The sequence below is a fragment of the Triticum aestivum genome, chromosome 4B (assembly GCF_018294505.1).
Source record: "Triticum aestivum cultivar Chinese Spring chromosome 4B, IWGSC CS RefSeq v2.1, whole genome shotgun sequence".
Classification (NCBI taxonomy): domain Eukaryota; kingdom Viridiplantae; phylum Streptophyta; class Magnoliopsida; order Poales; family Poaceae; genus Triticum; species Triticum aestivum.
Genome location: NC_057804.1, coordinates 68,704,110 through 68,727,892, shown reverse-complemented (window position 1 = coordinate 68,727,892; position 23,783 = coordinate 68,704,110). Strand labels below are relative to the sequence as shown.

General features: G+C 49.5%; 1 long non-coding RNA gene and 1 pseudogene across 2 annotated transcripts; both read left to right on the top strand.

Annotated features, from left to right (window-relative positions):
- Window positions 1–17,099: 17,099 nt before the first annotated feature.
- LOC123089969 (probable CCR4-associated factor 1 homolog 11) lies at window positions 17,100–18,461 on the top strand (annotated as a pseudogene).
- Window positions 18,462–19,680: 1,219 nt separating this feature from the next.
- On the top strand, window positions 19,681–23,571 carry LOC123094445 (uncharacterized). 2 transcript variants are annotated; one of them, XR_006445826.1, is made up of 4 exons: window positions 19,681–19,822; window positions 19,921–20,165; window positions 20,528–20,686; window positions 20,776–23,571. It is a non-coding gene; the product is annotated as an uncharacterized lncRNA (long non-coding RNA). The 2 variants fall into 2 exon arrangements; XR_006445825.1 differs by having other exon boundaries at window positions 19,921–20,686.
- The last annotated feature ends 212 nt before the right edge of the window (window positions 23,572–23,783 follow it).

The following is a 23,783-nucleotide window of genomic DNA, read 5'->3' as shown; positions in this document are numbered from 1 at the left end:
CCCTTAAGGTAAAATAGCATAAAACAATATAGACCCTGACTCTCCATTATGAAGAATGACGATCATCCTGTCTCTAACTTTTGCCCTTCGCTGAATGTTGCTTCCAAGAAGCTCCTTACGACTGTCCATACATTTTTTTCCATTCTTTGATTGTTATGTCTCCACTTTTTTTAGAAACCCGGTATGGACAGTTGAGATTCGTAGGACGACCTGGTTGTATGTTTAAAACATGAAGGCTACCGTGTGTATACATCAGATGAGGCACACAATCATTCGGGATTATCTGTTGAAAAACATAGTAATAACTTCATAGTTAGCAATGATATGATGTACTAGTTTTAGAAATGTGCAAAAAGATGCACGGATGTTGTAATAGTAAAAAATCTTACCAGGGTATCTCCATGGTAGTTACCGTAGTTCAACACGTGCACTAGTGGCACGTATTGACCATAATGTTGAGGAGTTCGATTGTAGACATTGTAATTCTCAAGATCAGTACAAAATGCGACCAGATGATTTTTCTCCTGATAAGTTAGTTCGGAGCCTTCGGTGTAGTAGGTTCTGTCTACCATCTTCCGCACATTCTTTGAAGAATGAAAATAAGCTGTCAATGGAGAATAAGTTGTCAACTATTTTGAAATAAATAATATAAATTACTTAATAACTATGTTAAGCTCACATGGGGGAAGAATTGGAGGTGTATCCACAAGGACGAAAATCGTAGGTCTCTCTTGCTCGATTGTAGGATCACGAAGATCCATGGTAACAAGCATACCCTCATCAAAACCATACATCTTGCAAAGTGCTTCCCAATTTTTGCAACCAAAATGGATTACACTCTGAGCATTGTACAGTTTTACTTGAAAATTCACACCATGATGGGTACTTAGAATAATTTTTTTGGTTTCGAAACTTTCATGGTCTTCAAAACCCATCCTCTCCAAGACAGCGTCTTGCAAAGCATGGGATAAGCTAGTCGAATTGGAAAAGATGAAAAATATTGTCATGATTAAAATAGTTGAAGTCATGAGTAATTACGAAAAAAAACTATTATCGTCGGTTGCGTACCGTATGAACATCGAAGGTCTCCTCGAGCTTAATGCTGAAGCGACGATCTTCGTCCAGCACAATGAACCTGTCGCAGATACCTCGGTCGTCGTGGCACCAGCCGCACTCCCCCGGGCGGTTTTCATCGTCCGATGAGTACGACATTTCCAGCCTACATTCATAATTCAAATATTAAACTAGATCATTATTATTAATCACGGGTTGACTATCGATGATCGATGTACGTAGCTCCTCCTTTCATTCCCGAATGCATTATTATATCAAATTGTCTAGCACACGGGAATGAAGGAGAACTTATCCAATATGAGCATTCAATAAGCAAAACCAAATCATAAAATAAAGTATAGTATTCAAATTAGCATGCATTCAATAATTATAAGCAAAAGTACATCATCTCTTGGTGTCCGTACATCGTCGAATATTACCACTAATACAACTAGAACCGTAGCGCCCGACGGGTATCGACGCGGGCGGTGGACACCCAAAGATAAGGAACCATCACAGGATCATAGCTCCAGTGAGATCCCTGAAGAACCTGCTAGGTATTGTCGAATCTGCCCTCCAATGCAACCATATAGCGACGGACATGTTCGTCCTCCTCGCTGACACGGTGACGTACCACCTCCGCAGTGTCCGTATGCCTCACCACCGTCACTGGCCCACGCGACCGTCACCAAACAAGGATCGGGTCAACAACGGGTTGCCTCCTCACCAACCTACGTCCCCCGGAAGGTAGCACCTCCCAATACCAGGCCGGCGGAGCCCAGTCCCGAACATGGCCCTGATCAAGCAGGCCTCCACCGCCGAGTCGACGACGACGAGGATGCGGGATAGGCATCGCTGACGTCGATGCGGCAACTACTTCTATATATAGTTAAATAAAAGTAGTTTTATTAATTAAATCAACTATCTAGTTTAACTACTAAGCACTTACTATAAATAAATAAGTAGTACTTACTAAAAACAAACTACTTCTATATATAGTAAAATAAATTAGTTTATTAAATCAACTACCTAGTTCAACTATATATAAACTACTTCTTATTTTTTTCCTTTTTCTAAATACTATGAACAAAAAAATCATTAAAATTCTATGAACAAAATTAAGTAATACACATCTAATCTAACAAAAAAATCTAATCTAACAAAAAAATCTATGAACTACATATCTAAATTACTACACACATCTAATCTAACAAAAAAAATCTAATTAATCTAACAAAAAAATCTAACATAATATAAACAAATTAATTACTACACATCTAATCTAACAAAAAAATCTAATCTAACAAAAAAATCTATGAACTACATATCTAAATTACTACACACATCTAATCTAACAAAAAAATCTAATTAATCTAACAAAAAAATCTAACATAATATAAACAAATTAATTACTACACATCTAATCTAACAAAAAAATCTAATCTAACAAAAAAATCTATGAACTACATATCTAAATTACTACACATCTAACCTAACAAAAAAATCTAATTAAATCTAACAAAAAAATCTAATTAAATCTAAATTACGGCCGGCGAAGGCGACGGCGAGGTGCTCACGTACGGCCGGCGACGGCGACGGCGAAGGCGACGCCGAGGTGCGTAGCGGGGCGGCGACGGCGTCGAGGCGGCGCGGGCCAGGGCGGCGACGTCGATCGGGGCAGCGCGGGCGGCGATGGCGTGGGGCGGTGCGGGGCGGCGACGGTGTCGGGGCGTGGCGGGGCGGGGCTGCGACGGCGTCGGGGCGGGGCGGCGATGGCGAGGTGGCGGCAGAGACGTGCGGCGACGGGAGTGGAGCAGGAGAGATCGAAGTCACGCTAAGTGCTGTATATATAGCAGAAGCTTTGGTCCCGGTTGGTGGCACCAACCGGGACCAATACCCCCCTTTAGTCCCGGCTGGTGCCACCAACCGGGACCAAAGGCCTCTTTTCAGCAGCCCAAAGGGCAGGAAACGAAGGCCTTTGGTACCGGTTGGTGCCACGAACCGGTACCAATGCCCCCCCTTTAGTTCCGGTTGGTGCCACCAATCGGGACTAAAGACCATGTGCTGCCCGCGTCGCGGCACGAAAGTTTAGTCCTACCTCGCTAGCTGAGGGAGCTCGAGAGTGGTTTATAAGCCCCAGTCCCGATGCCCTCTCGAGCTCCTCTCAAATGTAGGCTTACGGGCCTAAACACACTATATGTGCATGTGGGCCTATTGGGCCTATTGCGGCCCTGAATCCTGGCCCATTGTTAGGTTTCTAGTCGTATTCAGGCTGTGGTAGCCCTTTAGGTGGCACTTTTTTTATTTTTATTTTATTTTATTTTGATTCTTCCTGCAGCTATTTTTTTAGTCCCACCTCGCCAAGCGAGAGGCACTCGCAGCTGTTTATAAGCCCTGAGTGCAGAGACGATGATGAAGAGGCCCAATGCTCATGCACGTTGGTTAGCTTCAAGCCTTGAGGAATACGGTAGACTGCACAGAGCTATGTGCAGTACAGTTGACACTATTCCGAAAGGCTTGAAGAAAATTAACAAGCATTGCGCCTCTTTTTTATTTTTAATGACTTATTGCAACTGAGAAATAAAAAGAAAAAAAATAAATATAGCTGAAAAGAAAAAAAACTATATAGAAAACTACTCAGAAATAAAAAGAAGATAAAATAGTTGTGATTAACTGTACTAAAAAAGGAGCATAGATGCTTATTTTTAATGACTTATTACAACTCAGAAATAAAAAGAAAAGAAAATAGTTGTGATTAACTTTACTAAAATATGAGCATAGATGCTTATTTTTAATGACTTATTACAATTCAAAAATAAATAGAAGAAAAAATAGTTATGATTAACTTTACTAAAAAATGAGCATAGATGCTTATTTTTAATGACTTATTACAACTGAGAAATAAAAAGAAAAAAAATAAATATAGCTGAAAAGAAAAAAACTATATAAAAAACTACTCAGAAATGAATTGAAGCAAAAAATAGTTGTGATTAACTGTACTAAAAAAAGGAGCATAGATGCTTATTTTTAATGACTTATTACAACTCAGAAATAAAAAGAAAAAATAAATATAGCAGAAAAGAAAAAAACTATATAAAAAGATACTCAGAAATGAATTGAAGCAAAAATAGTTGTGATTAACTGTACTAAAAAAGGAGTATAGATGCTTATTTTTAATGACTTATTACAACTCAGAAATAAAAAGAAGAAAAAATAGTTGTGATTAACTTTACTAAAATATGAGCATAGATGCTTATTTTTAATGACTTATTACAATTCAAAAATAAATAGAAGAAAAATAGTTATGATTAACTTTACTAAAAAATGAGAATAGATGCTTATTTTTAATGACTTATTACAACTCAGAAATAAAAAGAAAAAAATAAATATAGCAGAAAAGAAAAAAAACTATATAAAAAGCTACTCAGAAATGAGCATAGATGCGCTTATAGAGGAAATTCAAATTAAATTCACAATAAATTTCAAGAGAAATTCGTATGAATTTAGCCTAAATTCCCTATATAAGGGCATCTATTTTCATTTTCAGAGGAGCTCAATAAGGCAGAGAGGAAGGGGCTTATAAACCGGTCTGATTCCCCTCCGGTTGGCGAGGTGGGACTAAACTTTGGCCGCAACAAGGACCAACGCTTTAGTCCCGGTTGGTGGAATGGACCGGGACTAATGGTCGTCCTTTGGTCTCGGTTCAGGCCACCAACCGGGACCAGTGGTGGTGGGCCAGGAGCGAGGGCCATTGGTCCCGGTTCGTCCCACCAACCGGGACCAATAGGTCCAGACGAACCGGGACCAATGGCCCACGTGGCCCGGCCGGCCCCTGGGGCTCACGAACCGGGTCCAATGCCCCCATTGGTCCCGGTTCTGGATTGAACCGGGACTAATGGGCTGGACCGGCCTGGACCATTGGCCCCTTTTCTACTAGTGATCGTGCCCGCACAGCTCGCTCCCGTCGCTACAAACGTGCCATCCCACATCAAACGGATCGAGGCCGTGCACATCGCTACCAACCCGTCGTGCTCACCGCACGACCCGGCCCTATACTTCTACGCCAAGCAAACTACGTCCATGTTGTGACACCACGCAGGGCTGTCACGTACATGAAATAACAGAAGGAAAAACTAGGCTAAGTCCTGGACCTACATGATTCAAGTAAATCCTAACAAATCACCCCCTTACTTGGGTCGTCCGAGCTGCACCTCCTCGACGCCGATCCTCTTCTTCAGCTCCATGAACTGAACTCTGCCCAGGCACTTGGTGAGCACGTCCGCAAGCTGATCTTCAGTGCCCACATACTCGATGTCAATCTTGCTAGTCTCAACACAGTCACGGATGAAATGATACCTCAAATCAATATGCTTGCTACGATCGTGGTGCACCGGATTCTTGCTCAAAGCGATTGCAGACTTGTTGTCCACCAGCAGCTTGACACTCTTCGCTTCAGTGCCTTGAATATCCGCGATCAGCCTGCTCAACCATACTGCTTGCATAGCTACTGCAGCTGCCGCCACGTACTCCGCCTCACAGGAGGACATGGCGATGAGCTTCTATTTCTGTGATGCCCAGGTGATCAGGTTTCGTCCAAGGAAGAACACTGACCCGCTTGTGCTCTTGCGGTCGTCAAGATCACCGCCATGACTGCTGTCACTGTACCCCACAAGGTCTGGTTCATCACCTCCCCCTCGCTGGTACTTGCATCCGTGGTGAAGTGTACCGCCGATGTAGCGCAGAAGATGCCTCACCGCAGCCATATGCTGCGCTGTCAGCGCCTCCATGTAGCGGCTGACAATCCCAACCGCGTAGGCAATGTCTGCTCGAGTGTTTGCCAGATAGCGCAAGCTGCCCACCACGCTCCTGTAGTAGGTCGCGTCCACAGCTGGACTCCCATCGCTCTTCGATAGCCGCAGTCGGTTTTCCATCGGTGTTGAGCATGGCTTGCAGCCTGTCATCCCCGTCTGCTCGAGGATCTTGCGGGCATAGCTGCTCTGGCAAAGTGTGATGGTGCCGCCCTTCTGCTCGACCTTGATCCCGAGAAAATAACTCAGGGGGCCGAGATCACTCATGCTGAAAGTGCACTACATCTCCGCCTTGAACTCTGCGATCTCGCCGGCGTTGGCGCCCGTGATGATAAGATCATCTACGTACACCCCCACAAGCAGGAGGGTGTCGCCACTCCCGCGCTTGTACACAGCATGCTCAAGCGGGCTCCGCTCGAAGCCGAGAGCCGCGAGTGCACTGTCTAGCTTGATGTTCCAGGCCCGCGGCGCCTGCCCCAGCCCATACAGCGCCTTGCGTAGCTTCAGAACAGCTTGTGCATTGTTGGTGTCGATGAAGCCCTTCGGCTGCCGCACGTACACTTCCTCGGCCAGTTCTTCGCTGAAGAATGCCGACTTCACGTCCATATGGTGAACGTGCCAGCCGCGGTGCGCGGTGAGCGCGACCAGCACGCGCACCGTCTCCATCCGCGCCACCGGCGCGAACACCTCCTCAAAGTCCATGCCCTCTCTCTATGCATATCCCTTAGCAACCACGAGCTTTATGCTTGATCACATTACCTTGAGGATCTTCCTTTATCTTGAACACCCATTTCAGCCCAATGGCCCGGTGTCCAGCAGGGAGCTCCGTCAGCTCCCATGTCTCGTTGTCGCGGATGGCGCGCATTTCCTCCTCCATGGCTTTTCTCCAGCACCCTTCAGTGAGTGCGTCGTCGACGTTGCCGGGCTCCTCAGCAGCGAGCAGGCACAACCCACTGTACTCGATCTCGACCGGCTCGGCGTGGTCGATCACTTCCTCCATTATGCGAAACCGGCGTGCCACCCCCTCCGTGTCATGAGTCTCTCCTGTAGGAGGTGTCACGAACGGCACAGGAGATGGCTCTGGCGTGCGTGGCTCGCTGGATGCCGACGGAGCACACGGTGTCGCCGGGGGCGTCCGGAGCGCGGTCGCTGTTGCTGCTGGGCTCGGTGCTGTCGACGGTGTACTCGATAGTGAAGGTAGCAGGTGCGCCCATGGGCACAGCCGCATCAGGCGCCGCCTCCCAGTTCCACGGACGATCTTCATCAAAGACCACGTCGTGGGTGACGTGCAGCTTGCGGGTCGCTGGGTCGTAGACGCGGTAGGCCTTGCTACCGTCCTCGTACCCTATGAACACCATCGGCGCCGCGCGGTCTGATAGCTTGGTGACGCCTGGTCCAACTTTCTTCACGTAGGCGGTGCACCCAAAGGTGCGCAGGTAGGCGATGTTCCGGCGTCGACCGTGCCATGCCTCGTAGGGGGTGACACCATCCAGAGCACGCGTGGGCGCCCTGTTCAGGATGTGCACCGCTGTTTTCACAGCTTCTCCCCAGAACTCACCGGGTACTTTCATGGCCTTGAGCATGCTCCGGGCGGTCTCGACCACCGTCTGGTTTCGGCGTTCCACGACACCGTTCTGCTGCGGGGAGTACGGCGCCGTCGTGTACCTCTTGACATCATTCCCGTCGCAGTACGTTTTGAACACGATGAAGTTGAACTCGCCGCCCCGGTCCGTCCTGAATGCCAGAAGCTTCACGCCGCTCTCGCTCTCGGAGTGCCTTGACGTTGTGGAAGAACTTGAAGGCTTCGTCCTTTGTCCGCAGCATCTCCACCCACATATAGCGGCTGTAATCGTCGACGATGAGGAGGAAGTATCGGTTGCCGCTCGGTGTCGCCGGTGTCACCGGCCCGCACAAGTCGCCGTGTACCAGCTCCAGGCCGCGCTCCGCGCGATATGAAGACGCGCGTGGGAACGGCGTCAGGGGGATCTTGGCAAGAGCGCACCCGTCGCAGAGTTGGTCCACCCGCGCAATCGACGGCACGCCGCCAACCATGCCCTTGCTGGAGAGGTCATGCAGCGCCCTGAAGTGAAGATGCCCATAGTGTGCGTGCCAGTGCCACGCTGTGTCATCGGCCTTGGCGAGGAGGCACACTGGCCCTGTGACGTCGAGCTGCAGCATGTACAGGCGGCTCCTAGTGCGCCTCACGCGCACGAGCAGCAGCTTCTCCTGGTCGAAGATGCTCATCACACCGTCCTCGATCACCGTCCGGCAGCCCACCTCGTCAAGCTGCCCGATGCTCACAATGCTGCTTCTCAGCTGGGGTATGAAGTACACCCCCGTCAGTGCGCGGTGCGACTTGTTCATGCAGTTAAACATCACTGTACCACGTCCACGTATGTCAACAAACGAGCCATCGCCGAACCTGACCATGCCAGTCACCGTCTCATCAAGCACGGAGAACACAGCCCGTTCGCCTGTCATGTGGTTGCTCGCGCCCGTGTCCAAGTACCACACATTGCTCGCCGTCTGCGCCGGGATCACGGCCTTCTCGTTGAGGAAGACACGCTCGCGTGCCGGCTCGACGTGGATCTGGGCGAGTCCGCAGCTCACCGCCATGAACAGCGCAGGTTGATCCTCCTGGGCTTGGTTGAGGTTGGCCTCTTCCCTGCGCTGCTGCTTGGGCTTGGTGCAGTCCCGAGCCATGTGGCCCTGGACCCCGCAGTTGTGGCAGTTCCCCTTGAAGCGGGAGCCGCCGCCCGATGACCCTCGGCCACCGCCAGGCGCGCCGTCTCCGGGCGCGTTGTCCTTGCTCTTTCCACCACGTCCTCTGCCGCGTCCGCGACCGCCACTGCGGCCGCTGCCCCGACCACCGCCGCGCGACGACTGTCGTGGAATTAACACGTCAGATGTCCTAGTGTGAGGACTTAGTCGCGAGGCCAATGCACTTATGTGGTAGCTTGAGAGGGGTTGAGCGGAATCGAGAGAACGCAACACAAGACAAAGATTTAGACAGCTTCGGGCCCCGGGAAACATCATCCGGTAATAATCCTACATGCTGTTTGAGGCTAGATCTCATTATCATCACGAGGGAGTCACCGTAAACCGGCTCTCCTCTAGTTGTGTCTAGCCCTAGAGATTGTTTCTTGCTTGTTCCTCTTTGGGGAGCCCTGCCCCTCCTTATATATGTTGAAGGGGCGGGTTACATGTGGAGTCCAACTCGGACTTTAACTTAAACTATTTTGACTTCCTTTCCTGGGCTTCTCAACGTCTGCCGGTTTAACATTGTGCCGGTTTAATATTGTCTGCCGGTTTAACATTGTTTGCCGGTTTAACATTGTGTGTCGGTTTAACATTGTCTGCCGGTTTAACACTTGCCGGTTTAACGTCTGTCTTAGCCATCTGTCTTAACTATCTGCCGGTTTACCATCCGCCGGTTTACCAAGTCCCGGCCGGTTTACGACTCTGGCCGGGCCATACCACGGGGTATATCCCCGACATTAGCCCCCAATTTAATTTGGATTTATCCATGTTAAACTGATCCTGATCATCCTTAAGTCCTTGCCACTTCCTACTTCTAGAAAATCCGGTTAAATAGACCAACTTCATAATCAATTTGCAGTTTATCATTGCCAAGATCACCGGTTTATGAATATTGATAGCACCGGGTCATACTTGTAGTTAACATCCAGCTTGAAAATATACCTCTTTATATGACTATCACTTGTAGCCCCCAAGTCTTAAGAAGGTAGCAGCTTAAGACTTGCTTCAATATAAACATCACAATCTTGAAGAAATCCAGCTTGTTCATCTCAATCACTAATCAGAATTGAGTATTCCATATATGTAGCCCCCAAGTGCCGGGTTGTCATGCTTGCAACAACCTGGGACTTGTAATTTCCTGATGCTCATAAAAACTTCAACCAGTGTAGCCCCCAAGGCCCGAGTCATTATGCAATAATGAGCAGGGACTTTGTAAATATAATCTTGTAAACTTTGAACAGCAACAGCTTAAGACAAAATAATATTAAGCTGGGACTTGATATATACTTCAATGAAAATAACATCATATGATGTAATCCCCATTATGGGGTTTGAATCCACGTCCACGAGGTTAAGAGCCTTATGCTTTACCAACTGAGAAGTGGACCCTTCAATATAATGAATAAAAAAGCTTTGTACCTTGAATTGTTGACAGGAGCAATTGGTAGCCCCCAAGGGCCGGCTCATTATAATGTGATGAGTCGGGTCTTCAATAAGATGAACAAAGAATGACTTTGCATTAGCCCCCAAGTGTCATGGTGCATGCTTGCAGCGATATGAGACTTGCATATTTGAAGTAATCTCAACTTAAATAATGTAGCCCCCAAGTGTCGGGTTGTAAGCCTACAGCAACTCGGGACTATTCCTTCAATTGTAGAATAAAAATCATATCCATTGATAATATGATATCCATTGCGCTAAAGCGACTTTGAAAACCTTAATCATAATACTGGTTATTGATAACCATAATAGAAATCCAGCCATGTTGGCTATTTGAATAATATACCCAATGATTTATAAGCGCATAATTCCAATGGCGCAATCCAAATATATGCTGGCGACTTATAGTCCAAAGCCAGGCCGGGTCAATAAACACCGGATTATAAGTGATTATGTACTGACAACTTGTAGTTGAAAGTCGAGCCGGGTTAATGAACATCGGGTTAATTTGATGACTGAGAAGTCATACCAGGTCAAAGAAATCGGTTCAACATAAAATTTATCAAAAGAGAAAAATCTTGACAAAGGCAAATAAAACCGTGTAGTCGAGGCTTTTTGAGGGCTGCCAGGCCCAAATTTGAGGCTTTTTGTGGGCTGCCAGGCCACTGAGTTGAACCATTTAACAAAGCCTTTTAAGATGGACCTCCAACTAACCAATCACCGTTTTAACTTTGACAAGTGCAGGGTCTCAATGAGAGTAACTGTCAAACATTCGGAGGGCCGTGCCGGGATGACCTGGATAGGAGTGTCTTACTTGATGAAGGCAGGTTAACCCGGGGTTTTAGGTAAATATACCAGGCTTCCAAGCCGTGGGTCGATGCCCAGTTACAAGGGTCTGTTCAAACTCCTGTGTATTTGACACAAGGAGCCCCCAAGTCACATGATGAGCTGTGCTCATTAGGTGCCTATGTTTGAGCTGTGCGTAGCAACAAAACTCTCTTTGGCCCCTTGGGTGTGAAGCTCCCAAGCTTTGTTGTGGCATGATAGCCGGATTAATGAACAGAACTCCGCTTTCTCAGCTGAAGCCCTCATGTAACCAATAATGTGATAAGCCAATAAGGCGGGATACCCATGTTTGAACCGCGCGTCATGGCAACAAGTCCTCTTTGGTAACCTTTAACTTTTTTGAGAACTCGAACTTGCGAGAGATGAATTCTTTTTGAGCCGGAATTTTGAACCGGATTTGAGAGCTTGAAAGCTTCATGATAGATAAATTTCCTTTGAACCGGATTGTAAACCGGATATTTGGAGAGCTTCAATGAGACTGACCTCCCTTGAGCCGGATTTTGAACCGGAATCCTTTCTGATGACCCGGAACTTCTTCATTGAGTCAGGATTTTGTTATATACTTTTTGAGCCGAAAATTCTCTGACGGCCCTTAAATTTTCATCAATATAACAGTAGCCTCCGGGACCGGGTTATCTTTCCCTTCATCGTCCTGGGGTTTTTGAATTTGCTGAAACTGGCAAGATTCGCTGAGTCATGTCATCGTAGCCCCCAAGTTTTAAGATGGCTCGAGGGGTTGGCTTGAGATTCTCCATTCTTGACTGTGACATAAACCGACATATGGTTGAACAGCGGAACGCAAAAATGTGTTGATGCTGGAGGCGAAGTGGCGAGTTGATGAACTTTACAACACTCATTGTATATTCTTGGCGTTGATAACGTGATGTGAATCCATGGAAACTTGAGGTCAACTGTGGCGGGTTATAAATGATCCCATTGAAATTGTGTCAGTAACCCGGCCAGTGGGTCATCCACGCTGATTGTTGGAATTACCCAAATTACAGTAGCAACGATTTGTACTCCAATTCACTGAGCCATTCGTTGGAGGCTGATAATATATTATGATCTGCTCCAGATTTGTTGAAATAGACCGGATTGAGGGGTGGCAACTTGCACACGTTTGTTGATAACTTGTGTGCCCAGGTATAACCTTGATGTATTGATGGAAATCAGTCTGCAAGGGTAGCGACTTTAAGCGCTTCTGTTGAGCGAAACAACATGGATAAATGTCAGTGCAAAACGATGATGTCATGCACTCCGTATCCACGGTATAACTCCTCTTTAGCGATGAACAACTGTCCTGAGACATTTGAACGACAGATAAACTTGTTGTCTCCACTGCGAACATGGGACCGTTGTCCTGTGTATAAAAAGATTAAAAGGAGAATAATTGTTCTCAAAGGAATTCAACATGCATTGATAACATAAATAAAGTGGATAGGACCTGGTATTTCCGTGAAACGTCGAACCAGTCAAATATGCTGGTGGTGAGATGCAGAGGCTGCAGCGGTTCAGAACAAACCCACCGAGTCAGTTTTTTTTCCGAAGGTAGTAACTATTGACCGAGTGAAAGCCTTCACGTCTAATCAACTAACCACTTATCCATCAAATTCTGAAATGGGTCGTTCCCATCAATCAGTAGCATACTTAGTTCAGACCGTGAGTCCTTTAGCTTGTTTCTCTGTGTGAGATCTTGCTCCCTCTCCCTTTTGGCATGATTTACTTTTTGATATGGCATGCACACGCAGCTTATTATTGGCATCCCAGCTCCAACCTTGTATTTTAATCACCAGGTCCTGCCATTTGAACTCGTTACCTCCACGGAATAATACCATAGCTCAACACAGATCGGTGTGGCAACAACCAAGAGACGGGTCACATCGGCCGAGTCCATAGCAGCAAAGGTGAACCGGCGGAAGTCAGAGCGGTTCACGGGAGGCTCGCGGCAGCTCAAGACGGTCCACGAAGCGGAGACAGGCTGGCGTCCAACGCAGTGACTCAGGGCATCATGAGAAAAATGGTGACGGCGGTTCAAGGCCGCGGTAATGCATGACCCGCCACCACAGTGAAGATAGAGCGGCCGCTTGTCACAAGATGGTAAGGCGATGGCGACAGCAGCATCTGGCGGTTCAAAATGATATCCGTCCGGTTGGTGCGGAGGTGCGTCTCGGGCGCGGAGATGAACCGGCCACATCGACGTTGCTCCGGCTGGTCGACGAGGTGCGCCCGTTACCGCGTCGGGTTTGGAGTGGCAGCCTGCACCGACGGTGACCCGGGGCCGGCTTGTGGTCGGAGCGGTGCGCACGTCAGGCAGCGAAACACTGCCGCGGCGGAGGTGGCTTGTGGCCGAGGCGAGCGAAAGCAGTTCAAGCTCACACCGGCGGGTCACACTTGCCCGGCAGCGCGAGGCCATGGCGGGTCGAGGCAGTTCGTCCGCACAGTTCAGGCTAGTTTGGGAAACGAGCAGTAGAAAAAATCAGAGTTGGCCCGGCCTCCATGAACTCTTGGGGGCAATCCCTCCGCAGGCCGTTCAATCTGCACCATGAGTCTGTTCTTGTCGCTTCCAAGGTCTTCAAACTACAGGCTCCCGCGGCATGTTGAACAGGCACCCGGAGCGAAACAGGCGGGTCACGGTGGAGGCGAGCTCGCGGGAGATGCGGAGCGCCCAGAGCTGCAGCCGCTGTGACGTGGGGTGCGCGGACGCGCAGAGGTCCGGCGAACCGGCACAACACAATCAGTTTGGGCGAGGCGGTGAGCCAAGGCGCGACAGCCTGGGTCACAGCTAGCATGGATGGGGTAGCTCGGTACGCAGGGATGCCGACGGGCGGCTCCATGGAGACACGACACAAGGCCATTGCGGTTGCAGGTACGAACCGGCGATGGCGGAGGCACAATGACTGTTTGTGGAGGCCGAAGCCGTTGCTGTGACGTGGTGGCTGGGTCCACTTGACCCGGCGGCGATTCAATACCGGGATAGCAGCGAGGCGGAGCGGCGCCCCTCGGCATCTCCGGTTGAGGAGGTGCTCGATGACGGCTCTTTAGCAGAAGCAGAGGCAGGATGCGGGGTGGGCCGAGCCAGCAGAAGCGAAACGGCTCCGGAGTACAGTAGTAAGGGCGCACCAGCGGCCGGAACGGGCTTGGTCGGGACCGGTCAAAGCGGAGCGGCGCGGGGCACGTACTTTGGGCGTGGAGAAGCCGTCATGGGCACGGAGGAGCCAGATGACTTGGTGGATCCGGCGCGCTCGCGGCTGCGGGAGCTGGAGAGGCGCGCGGCCTGCAGCGGGCACAAAGGGGGGCGAGGCCGAGCCGACGGTTATCGGAATGAGCACCGCCGGAAGGGGCGCGACCAGGCGTCCGCGCGAGGGGAGGCGAGGCTCCCGCTCAGGTTGGTGACGGGGACACAACGCCGATATGACCCGGTGGCGGTGTGACCCGGTTGCCTCCTCCGTCGCGGTATGACCCGGTGGCGGTTCAACACTGGAACGGCAATTCCACGGAGGCGGAAGCGACTCAGGCGTGGGAGACCCTGGCAGGGCGCAGCGGTGAGATGGAGCAGCGAACTTCTTGAATCCCCGGCGGTTTTCGCGGTTACGGCGGTTTAGGCAAAGGACCTCGACGGCTCGGATCACGCGAAGATAGCAGAGGATCACAGCGGGTCGAGGAGGCATAAGAATTAAGAACGGATCCGTGGCAATGGAGCGGCTCAGTAACAACAATCTGAAGAGACCGTGGCCGAATCGAAACAGGCGGCGTCGATGCGCCGGCAAACCGCGGCGGAGGAGGTAATCCGACGAGGCATGACGGCCTGGCGGTTGAAGTCTGAGACTAGGCCGCGCTGGCAAAGCAGAATAGTAAGGCAGGGCAGCAGCGACGACTTACCTCCGCCACCACCGCGGCCTGGGGGTAAGCTCGGCGCGCTCGGACTCGGGTAACTCGGCACGCTGTAGCTCTCTCACGAGGAGCAGCAGAAGAGGCTCGAGGCGCTCGTCGGTTTAGCGGAGATGGGGGTGATCCGGCGACTTGGCATAGCTGAAACAGTGCTGCCGGAATGGTGGCTCGGCAGCGGCCGGTGGGTTGGATCTTTGGAAACGCAGCAGTGGCGAGGCGGTCGGCAGTTTGTCACTTGCGGCACACCTGCGGCCATATCGGTAGAGGCGGGATGACGCGGAGTGAGGCTTGGGCAGAGGCGAAAACCGCCGCGGCTCGGATGGCCACTAGGCCGGTTCTCAGGCAGAGGCTAGGGCGTCGCAAAGCAAGGGCTGAATCAGCGCTTGCGTCCATGTCCGGGTCGTAGTTGACTTGGTCACTCCACGCCCTCCTCCTCTGCAGTATGTAACTCACGAAAAGTACAGACCCTGTTGATCTTGTGTGATGACGTGGTGCTCTACAACTCGGAAACAGTACTAGCAGTAGCGACAGACACCATCGGAATTTGGCGCACAGATGAGACGGGTTGCGACAGGAAACCGCGGTATCGGCGACTTGTGATCCGACTGCTCCTTAATCGCACAACACGCTATCAATATTTCTCTTGCAATCCTGTCGGTTCCTGTGATGTGATGTGTGCACTGATCGATCTCAAACACATCTTCAACCTGCAGCAGCGGCAGGGCCTCCGGCATAACCGTAATTTCTTAAACTCAAACCATCGTCTATCCCACAACGAGCTTCTCGGTCCGTAAGAGAAATCCCTTCAAGAACTCAACACCATCGTGCGCAGGCCCCACGGTGGGCGCCAACTGTCGTGGAATTAACACGTCAGATGTCCTAGTGTGAGGACTTAGTCGCGAGGCCAACGCACTTATGTGGTAGCTTGAGAGGGGTTGAGCGGAATCGAGAGAACGCAACACAAGACAAAGATTTAGACAGCTTCGGGCCCCGGAAACATCATCTGGTAATAACCCTACATGCTGTTTGAGGCTAGATCTCATTATCATCACGAGGGAGTCGCCGTAAACCGGCTCTCCTCTAGTTGTGTCTAGCCCTAGAGATTGTTTCTTGCTTGTTCCTCTTTGGGGAGCCCTGCCCCTCCTTATATATGTTGAAGGGGCGGGTTACATGTGGAGTCCAACTCGGACTTTAACTTAAACTATTTTGACTTCCTTTCCTGGGCTTCTCAACGTCTGCCGGTTTAACAACGTCTGCCGGTTTAACATTGTGTCGGTTTAACATTGTCTGCCGGTTTAACATTGTGTGTCGGTTTAACATTGTTTGCCGGTTTAACACTTGCCGGTTTACCGTCTGTCTTAGCCATCTGTCTTAACTATCTGCCGGTTTACCATCCGCCGGTTTACCAAGTCCCGACCGGTTTACGACTCCGGCCGGGCCATACCGCGGGGTATATCCCTGACAACGACCCCTCGCCCTGCTCGCGCTGCCTGTAGCGCGCCAGCCACTGCTCCTCAGTGAACATCAGGTTTCCACCGGCCTGCCCTGAGCCGCCGTGATCAAACCTCTCCTCGGCCGCTTTGACGCGTCCTGTTAGATCCTCAATGCTCAACGTATCGAGGTCAACAAGTGTTTCAATGGACAGGGCGATCTGCGAGTACCGTGGAGGCACCACATGCAAGAACTTTCTTACCGCCTTCTACTCGGTGACCTTGTCGCCAAGGATGTTCAGGTTGGTGACCATGGAGCCGAGTCGCATCGCGAAATCATCCACGGTCTCCCTGTCGCGGAACTCAATGGTCTCGAAGTCCCGCGCTAGCGACTGGGCCTTGGCTGCGCGCACGCGGTCGCCGCCGATGCGCATGGTGGCGATCGCGTCCCACGCCGCCTTTGCCGACGGCTTGACAGCCAGCGTGCCCACCATCTCAGGTGGCACCGCTCCAAGGATGGCCTCCAGCGCCATACGGTCCTCGTGGAAGTCGATGTCGCCGTGCTTGACGGCGTCCCAATAGCCACGCGCCTCCAGCTTCACCTTCATCAGGAGCGACCAGTCGTTGTAGTTGGTCTTGGTCACCATCGGCCAGTTTGCCGATCCAGACTCACGGATCACCTTCTGCACCACCGGCGCCGCCAGCTTGCGGCAACGGATCGTGCGGCTCCGTCCGCGTCGCGGGAGCGAGACAGTGATCGCGAACAGCGCGCTGGTGACCTCGATGGTGACCTCGACCCTGATTTGTCGCCCTTCTCAGTCTGCACCGGCTTCTTTCCGCCGGCCATGTCGACAGGATCTCTGACGAGGCTCTGATGCCAATTGTCGTTGCCACTGGGCAACTCTCTCGCTCGCTCGCTCGATCTAGTGATGAGATTCAGCTAGAGTTCAGAGAGGCACGAAGTGGTTTTTGCGCTGCGAACTGGCTTGCGGCCTTTTCTGTTTTCTCTTCTTATTTCTTGCGTAACGATCGTGCCCGCACAGCTCGCTCCCGTCGCTATAAACGTGCCATCCCACGTCAAACGGATCGAGGCCGTGCACATCGCTACCAGCCCGTTGTGCTCACCGCACGACCCGGCCCTATACTTCTACGCCAAGCAAACTACGTCCATGTTGTGACACCACGCAGGGCTGTCACGTACATGAAATAACAGAAGGAAAAACTAGGCTAAGTCCTGGACCTACACGACTCAAGTAAATCCTAACAGTCCGCGGTCCCGCTGCGTTCCGTGTGGGCGTCCAACTTCAATTACGAATCGGCCAACCTCCGCCACGTCGCCAGCAGAGCCCAGTATGTCGCCGTCGCCGTGCACTACCCGGGCGTCGTCCACCACCCCAGCCAGGACCACAACGCCCTCACCGCCGAGCAGCGCTACGCTCTCGTGAAGGCCAACGTAGACGGCCTGAAGCCGCTCCAGCTCGGCATCGCCCTCTACGACAGCGACGGCGGGCACTTCGCCGCCTGGGAGTTCAACCTCTGCGACTTCCGCCCCCAGGCCGACCCGCACGACGAGAACTCCCTCGCGTACCTCGCCGGCCGCGGCCTCGACGTCGGCGCGCTGCGCGACCACGGCGTCAGCGCCGACATGCTAAGCAGGAAGCTGTTTGAATCCGGCCTGATCAGCGCTCGGCCCCGGCATGGGCGGTCGCGGAGTTGGATCACCTACGCCGGGGCCTACCACGTCGCGTACCTGCTCAAGATCATCACGGGCGGGGCCGCGCTGCCGTGAGACGTGGCCGGGTTCAACGGCGCCGTGCGGCGTTACCTCGGCGACCAGGTCTATGATGTGGCCACGATGGCGGCCGGCTGCCCGGCCATGCCACTGGGGTTGGAGCACATCGCCGATTACCTCAGCTTCCATCCGCCGCTGGGGAGCCCTCGCCTAGCAGCTGCCGCCGGCGTGCGCGCGCTGCAGGTCTTCATGCGGCTGAAGTACGGAGAGCTCGGCGGCGACGTGCGAAAATACCGGGGTCTTCTTAAAGGCCTGCACTAGCTAGGTCGATCTCACACCAACAATGCTGAGCCGAGAATTCGAAGCTCGTGCAAGGAAGACTGATGCTGACATCAAGTCCATGGGAAATCTGATCAAGTCCTTGGAAGTCCGAAGTCTGAAGGATTCCGTTTCAAAAAAAGTCAAAAAAAAAACAGTACTTCCTATCGAAGAGAGTACTAAACCAGCGGCAATTAACATGGATCGAAGAGAGTACTACAGTTTTACAGTTCTCCTAGTATTATACCCCCTCCGTTCCTAAATAATTGTCTTTCTAGACATTTCAAATGAACTACAACATACGGATGTATGTAGACATATTTTACAGTGTAGATTCACTCATTTTGCTTCGTATATAGTCATTTGTTGAAATCTATAGAAAGACAAATATTTAGAAACAGAGGGAGTAGTATATACTGTAGTTTTTAAAAAGAGTTCAAGCACTAGATTTCGGTAAAGTCAAATTTCTGTTTCAGTAAAGTTTCATAGCTTTCTCAACAACAAAAAAGTTCAGGTAACAGGTACTATAGAAGGAAGTACTGAGGGTTCGGCGGTGACGTGGAGAGGTACCGAGGTGTTATTCAAGCCATCCACTATTGGTCGATCTGACACCAACAATGCTGAGTCGATAATTCAAAGTTCGTGCAAGGAAGACTGGTGCCGACTTGCATCCTTTAGTCGCTCTGATCAAGCTCTTGAAGTCTCAAGAATTAGTAGGAGTACTGCACTTTTGAAGTTCAATTATTAGACTTTCTTTCTTCCAGTAAAGCTTCATTTTACATATACTAAACCTAGCCAGGTTTAGTTTATGTGGTTTTCTTGACTTTTTCCTATCGGTAAAAATCGGGCCAATAGGATAGTGACACATTAATTTGTGGGGGAGCTGGCAGAGTGCGCTTCTGGGTGCGTTTGGCGATTTTGCTGGGGATAGATGGTCAAACTTTGGCTGTTGACTAGATTGCAACCGACTGGTTTGTTTCATTCGTCGGTCGCCGCTGAAATCGCTGGCCCTAGACGCTTCGGGAGAGACCTCGTCGCCACCGCTGTACCGCCGAACAAGACTATATAAATAGCTTCTCCTTCCTCGCGGTCTCTGCCTCACCTTTCTTCTCGCCCCACATCCGAGCTCCTGTTCCCTTCATCCAACCCCGCTCCTCCCCCCCCTCCCCCCCCCCCGGAAAAAAATTCTATGAGACCAGGTCTCACGAATTAGCAGGTGAGACCCATCCTGATGGATGACACGTGGCACCCACAAATCACAAAGCATCCACCCCACCTCCACCTGAAATCAGGGGGGGAAGAGATTAGATGCTTTGTGATTTGTGAATGCCACATGTCATTCATCAGGGCGGGTCTCACCTGATTTATATGAGACCTGGTCTCATATAATTCCTCCCCCCCCCCCCCCCGTCTCCTCTCCGCGTGGGCTCGGACGCAGCGCCTGAAACCCATGCATGGTAGTCTACGCGCCGTCGCTATGCTCCCCACGCGTCGCCTGCCCTGACGGCCCGAGGATCCTCACGCCGTCTTGGCTGGACTGTGCAAAGGTGAGGAGCTGCCATGACCGCGGATCCCCCAACCTCCCATGTTCCTCCTAACCTCTTTCACCCCTCTCCTGATGTGCTCCATGCTGGTCTCGCGACAGAGATGACGTTGAACCTTTGGTTGCACGGCGCGGCGGCTCGCCATGGGACTCGACAGTACGGTGGCCAGTCCCGTGACACCATGCCTCTCCCACCTCTTTCGGTGGCTTTCTCTGCTGCCCCTGGAGCTCAACGTGGAGGGACTCGCCATGCATCGCGCATCGTTCTGGACGCGGCTGCCCACTACCCTGCAAGTCGACTGTTCCAACGCCCACAAGTGTTCGACGTTATGTTTGGACAGCTGTAGGTAAAAGAAAATCAGTTCTATCCATAAACCGTGTCAAAGGTTATATGCGTGTTCCATCCCCAGCACAATTATTTTTCTTTACATGCACCTTTTGTGATATGTCTGCTTATGCAATGAGGCTCGGCCTGCTACTGATGATTGCAGTTTGGAAATATGTTGAAAGATAACTTTACTGTCAAGAAGCCCTCCATAGGAAATAGGATGCAGTGTAAAATGGACTGTGCCTTAACCCTTGTTTGGTATAAACTTCATGGATGAGGCAATTGAGCTCTACACAACAAGCATATTTAATGCATCAAGGTTGTTAGGCACAATTGTTCATGTAGAACCATCTGCTAAACTTACTATGACTTCTTTTCCAGGATTCTCCATGGAATCTTCGAACAGATCAATGGATAAAGCAAAAGAAAATCCATACGGGGCTCTGTCAGGCCTGCTGCTTCAGGTCGTCCTCCCCAAGAGTGTGAGAAGAAGCAGCTGCTGCAGAATGCATCGCACGCTATATACTCATGGGTCTTCAGGTCAGGTCCCTCTCGAGCCATGCATGCATCTTCTTCTGAGGCAAATTTAGCATGCATATCATTTAATTTTTCCATTAATGTGTTTGCAGGACAGAAATGGGAGGCTCTTCTACAAGCTCATGATCGACATCGGGGAGCTGCATATCCTTATTTATAGAGATAATTAGAAGTTTGAGAGAAATTTAGTGTGCTCTGCATCTAATTTCAGAGAAAGTACATCTACTGTAGTAGCATGCAAGTGGGTTCATGCCATTATACATAGCACGTTCCAGCTGTTGTATATCCTTGCTTTGAGAGACAATTAGTAGTTTCTGAGAATATATTTCATAGCACGAGCACATAGCTATGAGAGATTATTAGAGCAGTAGTTCTACCTACTACCACATGTATTTTTTCGTTGATTGTACAAGTTCACATGTACATCTCTGAATAAAGAAGAACCTTATTACTGAAGTTATAGAACAGAGGTGGTGTTGCTCTATATGTACAGGCTATTATTTGCATGCTTTGCTGAGTAAGTGCAGTTTAGAATGAGTTGAAATCTAAGAGCAGACAGTTGCATGTTCGACTTCCGTTGTGCAGTACCATTTCTTACTTCCAATTAGAATAGTTGTCGTTCAGTATTTGCCTAGCTCTAATACCATTCTTCACAAAATACATACACCTTTTTTAGTGTCTGAATTTTATTATCTGTTGGTGATCAGTTTTTCCTACTCCAGTTGTTGGATGTGCTATCCTCCCTTCTCACTCTCGGGCTCTAGCAGCAAATGGACGCGCAAGCATCACAAAGCAGCTCAGCTCCATCGCCTTCAGTGGTGGCAAGGTCTGTATGCTCAGCCCAACTCCGATGCTCTCTGTGCATTTTATTTATACACCAAAATATATTGAATGGAGGACAAGTTCTACTTTTTGTTAATGGAGCTAGCTTGATTGATTTTTTCAGCATTAGCTTGATCAATCTAATCCCGGCGGATGCGCTACTTTTTGTTCATGCCCACGTGTATTTGTGTCTGCAAAGGAGCGAGCATACTAGAGGGATGGTTGGAAGGGGAGTAATCTGCTACAATGTTTTACATCTTCTATAGTTATTTTTTGAATCTGTGATATAATATAGGGAAAAGTATATTTTTCGTCCCTCAACTCTTTTGAAAGTGGAGAAATGATCCCTTAACTTCAAAACCAGCAAAACTTCGTCCCTCTACTTTTAAAACCAGATAAGTTTAGTCCCTCATGCTATTTTAGATGGTTTTCTTTCGACTTGGTGTGGTATTATGATATACACTACAGAAAAAAATTTGTTAGAGCCAGGGAAGGTTGCGCGCTGCCGGCCCCCATCGCGCTCCCGGTCGCCACTTACGCCGCCTCCTCATGAGCGCACAAGCAGAGCAGCAGCAGTGTGCGTCCTTCCGTGCCGGCTGCGACATATGCCTGTCTGACTGTGCCGATGGCGAGATCGTCCGTGTGCTAGCCTGCTCAACGGCGGCAACGCGACTTTTCGGCGAGAGTGAGCTTGCAGCGCTGGCTTGATGTGGTCCGCTCGTAGTTGATACTATTACATGTCGATGCATGTACGTAGCAAAAGCAAAGTAGACAACTAGCTTACGTATGCACGTTAATTGATCTAAGCTGGTTCCTCTCGGGACAAAAGCACCAGCCAGTGTTAGCTCTCAACTCACACTGATGCATGTCAAGCAAACAACTTGACGCGCGGCTGGACACTTGCAGCGACATGCATGCAGCTGCCGGACTCGACGCGCACGGTCTCCACACAAAATAGTGAGCTCGTGCCCTGCTAACTGAATGGGAAGAAAACAAGAAAAAATCAACCGACTAACTAATGATTCAACAGCCAGAAGCGCTTCAGGAAGAGCTTGCTTTATACACGAGCGAGCTAGTACGAGGCTAGCTTTGTACAGGAGAATGACCGTCAGTTGGGCGCTACCTCGGCCGGGAGGGATGGCGTCATGGCGGACAGCTACCGCGCAGAATCAAAACCACTGCACGTTGGGTAGAAAACCACCCGAAGCTATGAGGGACTAAATTTATCCGGTTTTAAAAGTTGAGGGACTAAACTTATCTGGTTTTGAATGTTGAGGGACTAAGATTTGCTGATTTTGCAGTCGAAGGACCATTTGTATACTATCAAAAAAGTTGAGGGATGAAAAATATACTTATCCCTATAATATATAATGCATTCTATAGAAACCAAAATGATGTTCATTGGAGCTTCTCTCTTGGTATGATTCTTTCATTCGTTTCTTCTTTGAGGAAACTCCATACTTGAAAAATGTCTCTTCATGGCTTCTTCAAAGTTTTTTCTATAGTTTTCAGTCTTGGGTGCATGCAGTTTCTTCATGTCACGTTTGAAATTTGGAGCCATGTATGTAAGTACATTCTAATTGGCAGAGCCTTCCCGGTTTATGATACTAAATGAGGTACTTCTATATATAGGTTTGCACCGTGTCATTTTTTCCTGTGATTAATTGATCTTCATAGCAAGAAAATCCTGTTTGAGGAATATTGTGCATACTCTTGACTTTCAGTGCTTTTTATGAGAACAGGGTTGTCAAGTAATTATTTTTGAAAGAATTCACAATGCAAACAATGATTTTAGCAAAAATATGCAACAGTTTTTCCGATGTGCTGCCACTTCAGATGTACCCCCAGCATCCACACAACGAAGATCCTATTATTGTGTACACAGGAGCAAAACCACCTGACGTGTCCAAGAATTTGCAAATGCTTTATATCACTTTATTACATTAATCTTGCAGGAGGCTATACCAGGGTGATCTAATTCAGTAAAAAATATTTGCGACATCTTCTTGTAGTAGTACAGTTGTATGACCATACACAGCCCTATGTAGAGTGCACGACACATGGTTTTAATAAGTAGCTTTTATTAGAGGTGTGCCAATGTCAATTGTTTGTCGGTGTCTATTGTGCATGATTGTAATAAATGTACTTCTTCAATATCTTCAACTTTTACTCCCTCCGTCTTAGTTTACAAGTCCTACGTGCGTATACCTAGGTTGCCAATTTGATCACCCTAATATAAACTATATAACACAAAAATTATATCTTTTGAAAATAGAAC